This window comes from Sander lucioperca, chromosome 16, assembly GCF_008315115.2.
Source record: "Sander lucioperca isolate FBNREF2018 chromosome 16, SLUC_FBN_1.2, whole genome shotgun sequence".
Classification (NCBI taxonomy): domain Eukaryota; kingdom Metazoa; phylum Chordata; class Actinopteri; order Perciformes; family Percidae; genus Sander; species Sander lucioperca.
In genome coordinates this window covers 24061130-24068836 of record NC_050188.1, presented here as the reverse complement: position 1 = coordinate 24068836, position 7707 = coordinate 24061130, and positions in this window count along the sequence as shown.

Sequence of the window (7707 nt, the reverse complement as noted above, 5' to 3'; positions counted from 1 at the left end):
CCAGCCGTGACGGAGCTCCATCTACCTCCCAGCAGGCCGGGCGGCGAGGCAGCAACACAGGCAGCACCGGCCGCTGAACTCCCGACACACAGTCGGACAAAATTTGCAATTAGACATCAATTTTCGTAAAACGGCCCATATTTGACCTCTACATAGTTGATTTCTCGCCTAAAACGTTGTCAGAAGTGAATTTAAGGATGAATAAGATGGTGAAAATTGTCCCGTTGTTGGTTGTTGCTCCGTCTGCAAGTTCCGATTTCGCAGTGGGCGGGACTTATAAGGTCGACCAATCAAGTACACCTAGGAAAAGGGAAAAGACCCTGCTCTGAAGTAGGAGCTAAAAAAGTACGCTACTGAGGCCAGAGGAACTTAAAAATCCCCAAAATTTTCCTGTCGGAACACGACGAAAAAAGTGTTCTAGGAACATTTAGTTCTAAGAACTGCAGAAATCCCTCCGGTCAGAAAGCCCCTCATGACTCCTACACCACATTCATACAGCGCTGTGTGAACACGTTCATGTGATTGGCTTATAAGTAAACAATCCCTTCTTGTGATTGGCTAAAACAAGGGAGATATCTGATTGGTTGTAGATCATTCCCTGTTTAATCATTCCCTGAGCCAAGTCAGGGCAGTCTCAAAATTCACACACAAATGCAGTGAAGTTCAGACCGCAAGCAGTTTGTAAATCAGGATATATTTGTGTGTGCATCAGAAATACATTTCTGAATCTTGTCCTGTGCATTTTGTAAATGTTGTTTGCATTTCTGAATTTTGTATGCATTTGTGAATCTTCTGTGCTTTTTAAATTTCGTGTGTGTATTTGTGAATTTTGTGAGCATTTGTGTATCCTGTGTGTGTATTTATGAATCCTGTGTGTGCATATGTGAATGTAGTCTGTGCATTTATCTTTATTGAGACTCTTTTAGCTCCATAGATGTGTAGTGTGTGTCCTCTTCATTCAAAGAGGACAGAAACTAAATCAAACTATCAAGTGTAGTGTGTGTAGTGTGTAGTGTGTGTGTCTGTGTGTGTGTGTGTCTGATGGAACAACAGTCTCTGAAACTGGTCCAGTATTAAACCAGGACCAAGCTGTAATGTAACCCTACAGGACTAATGTTCAGCAGCAGTTAGAGCCACTAAAAGTTCTGTTGTTGCTGCTGACAGACTCAGATTATTATTCTAAGTGTCTGACAACATTATGGGATGGATCCCTACAGAGATAGACCTTTTAGTTAAAGAGTAAGATCCTTTTAGTGTAACATGAAACAGCCCGAAATCACCATCACCAAACCCACCAGACTTCATGTAAATAATCAGGACTTTTATCAGCGTAAAACACACTTCATTCAAAGTGGACAGAAACTAAATCAAACTACCAAAAGCCGTCTTGGTTCATCTTTCCACTGTTCCAACAATCACCACTCTGGTTTGGTTGAAATAAACCCTTAATTCACCCATTTACATGTGGAGATATGCTGGCTCTATACACGCTAAAAGCACTGATTATTTACATGGAGTCTGGTGGAGATATGCTGGCTCTATACACACTAAAAGTACTGATTATTTACATGGAGTCTGGTGGAAATATGCTGGCTCTATACACGCTAAAAGTACTGATTATTTACATGGAGTCTGGTGGAAATATGCTGGCTCTATACACACTAAAAGTACTGATTATTTACATGGAGTCTGGTGGAAATATGCTGGCTCTATACACGCTAAAAGTCCTGATTATTTACATGGAGTCTGGTGGAGATATGCTGGCTCTATACACGCTAAAAGTACTGATTATTTACATGTGGAGATATGATTGAGTCCTTCCTGGCGCTGCTCTGCTGCGACTCGGGCTACCTCGTGCTGTTGCCTCATTGTTTTTGTTTGTTTTGTGTGATTGTATGTGGCTTCTTATGAACTTTTGGTGTTTTTAAATCACAACACGATGCTGGTTTTACTGAGAGGACTGCTTGTGATCCCAATTGTTTGGCTTGTATGCCGCTCCACGCCAGCGGGCGGGGCACTGTACCGACCGCGCTCCTGAGCTACACCCGGGACCAGCTCCTGCTCCGGCCCAGTCACACGCCTGGCCCTCTGCTACTGAGGGAGCTGCTCGCCTGAAGTCTAACGGCAGGTTGCAGCGGACGGAAGAGGGGGAAACGCGGCGGACGACGACTCCGGAGAAGAGCACACAGACCACCGCTGCCCTCCGTGCTTCTCTGCAACGTCCGATCGCTGAAGAGCAAAGTTGAGGAGCTAAAAGTCAACACCAGATTTTTACAGGAGTACCGTGAATCATGCCTGCTTGTCTTCTCTGAGACTGGCTGCAGGAGGACGTGCCTGACTCGCTCGTCTCTCTGGACGGCTTCCCCTGGTGCGCTCTGACAGGACCGATAACTCCGGTGAGAGTAAAGGCGGCGGTACCTGTGTTTATGTTAACAACAAGTGGTGTTCGCAGTTCACAACAAGAGAGTCGGTCTGTAACCCCGACGCTGAGCTAAGCCTAAGACCCTTTTATCTTCCACGTGAATTCAGCAACATCATATTATGCTCTGTTTACATCCCGCCCAGTGGAAAGGCTGCTACAGCTACATCCATAGCAGGCTGTCTTCACAGGCAACTACAGCGTACTCCTGAAGCCCCGTTCTATCTCAGCTGATTTTAATCATTGGAAACTTGAGCCTGCTTTACCAGGGTTTAATCAATACGTGGATTATAATACCAGAGGTAAAAATAGTCTTGACAAATGCTAAGGTAATGTTAAGAATGTGTACATCGCTACGGTTAAACCCCCTATATATATATATATATATATGGGATAATGACGGCATTGGAACTTTAAAAGGCTGTTTCTCCTGTACCAACTGGGAACTCTTTCATAGTCTGGAGTTAGAGGAGGTCACACATGCTATCACTGATTACAAACAAGAAAAAAATAGCATTCAAGAGAGGGGACCTTGTAAGTATGCAAATTCTGCAGAAAGAAATGAATCAGAAATGAAGGACAGCTAGATGTAAGGAGAGAAACATTGGAGTCCCACTGCTTGACTATGAACAGTAAGAAACTGGGACACACATGGCACCAACTGAGAGGGATAACTTCTCTCAAGAGCCAGAAGCAGCTCTGGACGGTGTACCTGCATCACACTCTGGGGAAATCTCCATTGACCAGCATGTTGTGGAGAGGCTGTTTTCATGCATCTGCCCCAGGAAGGCCTCTGGACCAGATGGCATCTCTGGACCGGATGGCATCTCTGGACCGGATGGCATCTCTGGACCGGATGGCATCTCTGGACCGGATGGCATCTCTGGACCAGATGGCATCTCTGGACCGGATGGCATGCATCTCTGGACCGGATGGCATCTCTGGACCAGATGGCATCTCTGGACCGGATGGCATGCATCTCTGGACCGGATGGCATCTCTGGACCAGATGGCATCTCTGGACCAGATGGCATCTCTGGGCGCCTGTTGAACTCTTGCAGCAAAGAGCTGGCAGAGGCATGGTGCCCCATCTTCCAGGGGCTCTAGACATTCACTCTGTGCCCTCTATCTGGAAAAACTCTACTATTATTCCCGTACCTCAAAAAGCAAGCTGCAAAGAGAATAATGACTACCGTCCTGTAGCACTAAGGTCACTGGTGGTGAAGTGTTTTGAGAAAATGATCATACAGTTGTTGAAAACAGAGGTCAGTAGTCTTTTAGATCCCTTTCAGTTTGCATGTAAGAGTATCAGAAGCACAGCTGACGCCATCCTGGCTGTGACACAGAGTACTAACAGACATTTAGAGGATTCTACCTCATACGCACACCTCCTAGTCGTTGATTTCAGCTCAGCTTTTAACACGCTGCAGCCACATCTGTTAATGAGAGGCTGAATGATTTTAAAGTACACCCCCTCATTATCAAATGGTATCACTCCTTGTTAACCAGCGGTAGACGGCAGGTCAGCGTTAATGGGACTCTATCTGAACCTAACATTTTGAGCACAGGAGCCCCCCAGGGCCGTGGCAGCTCACCTGTCCTTTTCACTTTATACACAGATGAGTGTACAAGTTTTTATCCAAATAATCATCTCATTACATTTTCTGATGACACTGCAATTTAATCTCTGCTGAAAAAGAACTGTGACCCATCTGATTATTTTATGGAAATCCAAAAGTTTGTGAGTTGGTGTGATGATAACCACGTTGTCCTAAAGGTTTCTGAGACTGAAGAGATGGAGTTTGACCCTGGGGGAGTCGGTGACCACCACCACCAAGCCATCACTCAGGCCACTCTTCCAGATATCTGGTGTGTATACTGACGAGTCACTAACCTGGAGCACACATGTCGACAGTCTCTGCTGCAGACTGCAGCAGCGGTTGCATTTCTTACGTCGTTTGCGAATTCATGGCTTCGATAAAAACATGATGTTGATATTTCATCAGGCAGTCCTGGAGAGCCCGGTCAGGTACGGTATCACAGCTTGGTTTGGCAACCTCCCCGTGCAGCCGAAAACTAAACTGTTACGATTGATTCACGCTGCATGGAAGATGACTGGTGTTAAAGAGCTCTTATCCACGCAGAGGATTTATGAACAGGCTTCTCTGAGACAAGCAAATAGAATAGTTAGTGACACGTCTCACGTCCTGCACGCAGAATATGATCTGCTGCCATCCGGTAGGAGGGTTACAGACGTAACCCTTTCAAAAACCCATTTATCCCAGTCTCTATTAAGCTCCTAGATAGCCCCAAGTAAAAGGCAGAACAGGCCTGCATGACGATGGAGATATGTAATCGTTGTATTTGTGATCTCTCTTTTTTTTTAATTTAATTTAATGTATTAGTTTTGAGTAATGTTTAACCAGCGTATTGCATGACACCGTGTTGGTGTTTATACACCATCAGGACCATAGTACGGCCTGTGGTATAGTACTGTACAGTATTTGTTGTTTGTACATGCTGTCTGTGTTTATTTGTTTTTACTATGGCTGCAGCATGGGTTGAGTGACTAGACAAATTTCCCACGTTGTGGGACAATAAAGTTAATCTTGATCTTGAAATATGCTGGCTCTATACACGCTAAAAGTCCTGATTATTTACATGGAGTCTGGCTCTATACACGCTAAAAGTCCTGATTATTTACATGGAGTCTGGTGGGTTTGGTGATGGTGATTTCGGGGCTGTTTGATGTTAAACTAAAAGGATCTTACTCTTTAACTAAAAGGTCTATCTCTGTAGGGATCCATCCCATAATGTTGTCAGACACTTAGAATAATAATCTGAGTCTGTCAGCAGCAACAACAGAACTTTTAGTGGCTCTAACTGCTGCTGAACATTAGTCCTGTAGGGTTACATTACAGCTTGGTCCTTGTTTACATTAGCTCGTGTTAGCATTAGCATGTAGTCTCCGGTACTGACCCGCTCTGTGCAGCCTGACCTCCGGCTCCAGCACGGCCTCGAGCAGCCTCCTCTGGCGGCAGACCTCTCGCTCTGAGCGCGCAGCTCTGTCTTCGTACTCCGCCACAGTTTCCTCCAACAGAACGATGATGTCCTCCGCGGCCGCGGCGAGCCGCTCGGTGAGCAGCGCTCTCAGCGGCCTTTCTGACGCCTCTTCTTCTTCTGCTGCTGCCGCTGATCCTTTCTCCAGCTGCAGCAGAAAGTCTTCAGCGGCCGCGAGGATCCGCTCGTGGACCGTCACCCGCAGCAGCTGCACACACGCGCACATCTCGCTGCTTTCCTGCCGACAAAGAGAGCGGGAGAGGCCGCAGCGGACACATCCAGGGGCCGCGGAGGGACGGACAGTTCCGCGTCGAGGAGAGCGAAGCGGCGGAGGCGAACAGCGCGGCCTGCTGGTCGGAGGGAGAACTACAGCCAAAGTACTAGTACTACAGGATAGAAATACAGTGAAAGTACTAATACTACAGGGTAGAAATACAATGAAAGTACTAATACTACAGTGAAAGTACTAATACTACAGGATAGAAATACAGTGAAAGTACTAATACTACAGTGAAAGTACCAATACTACAGTGTAGAAATGCAGTGAAAGTACTAATACTACAGTGAAAGTACTAATACTACAGTGTAGAAATACAATGAAAGTACTAATACTACAGTGTAGAAATACAGTGAAAATACTAATACTACAGGGTAGAAATACAGTGAAAGTACTAATACTACAGGGTAGAAATACAGTGAAAGTACTAATACGACAGTGAAAGTACTAATACTACAGTGTAGAAATACAATGAAAGTACTAATACGACAGTGAAAGTACTAATACTACAGTGTAGAAATACAGTGAAAGTACTAATACTACAGTGAAAGTACTAATACTACAGTGTAGAAATACAATGAAAGTACTAATACGACAGTGAAAGTACTAATACTACAGTGTAGAAATACAATGAAAGTACTAATACGACAGTGAAAGTACTAATACTACAGTGTAGAAATACAGTGAAAGTACTAATACTACAGTGAAAGTACTAATACTACAGTGTAGAAATACAATGAAAGTACTAATACGACAGTGAAAGTACTAATTCTACAGTGTAGAAATACCATGAAAGTACTAATACTACAGGGTAGAAATGCAGTGAAAGTACTAATACTACACAGTGTAGCAATACAGTGAAAGTACTAATACGACAGTGAAAGTACTAATACTACAGGGTAGAAATACAATGAAAGTACTAATACGACAGTGAAAGTACTAATACTACAGTGTAGAAATACAATGAAAGTACTAATACTACAGTGTAGAAATACAGTGAAAATACTAATACTACAGGGTAGAAATACAGTGAAAGTACTAATACTACAGTGAAAGTACTAATACTACAGGGTAGAAATACAGTGAAAGTACTAATACGACAGTGAAAGTACTAATACTACAGTGTAGAAATACAATGAAAGTACTAATACGACAGTGAAAGTACTAATTCTACAGTGTAGAAATACCGTGAAAGTACTAATACTACAGGGTAGAAATGCAGTGAAAGTACTAATACTACACAGTGTAGCAATACAGTGAAAGTACTAATACGACAGTGAAAGTACTAATACTACAGGGTAGAAATACAGTGAAAGTACTAATACGACAGTGAAAGTACTAATACTACAGTGTAGAAATACAGTGAAAGTACTAATACTACAGTGTAGAAATACCGTGAAAGTACTAATACTACAGGGTAGAAATGCAGTGAAAGTACTAATACTACAGTGAAAGTACTAATACTACAGGGTAGAAATGCAGTGAAAGTACTAATACTACAGTGAAAGTACTAATACTACAGGGTAGAAATACAGCCAAAGTACTAATACTACAGTGAAAGTACTAATACTACAGTGTAGAAATACAATGAAAGTACTAATACGACAGTGAAAGTACTAATACTACAGTGTAGAAATACAGCAAAAGTACTAATACTACAGTGTAGAAATACAGTGAAAGTACTAATACTACAGGGTAGAAATGCAGTGAAAGTACTAATACTACAGTGAAAGTACTAATACTACAGGGTAGAAATACAGTGAAAGTACTAATACTACAGGGTAGAAATACAGTGAAAGTACTAATACTACAGTGAAAGTACTAATACTACAGTGTAGAAATACAGTAAAAGTACTAATACTACACAGTGTAGAAATACCGTGAAAGTACTAATACTACAGTGTAGAAATACAGCAAAAGTACTAATACTACAGTTTAGAAATACAGTGAAA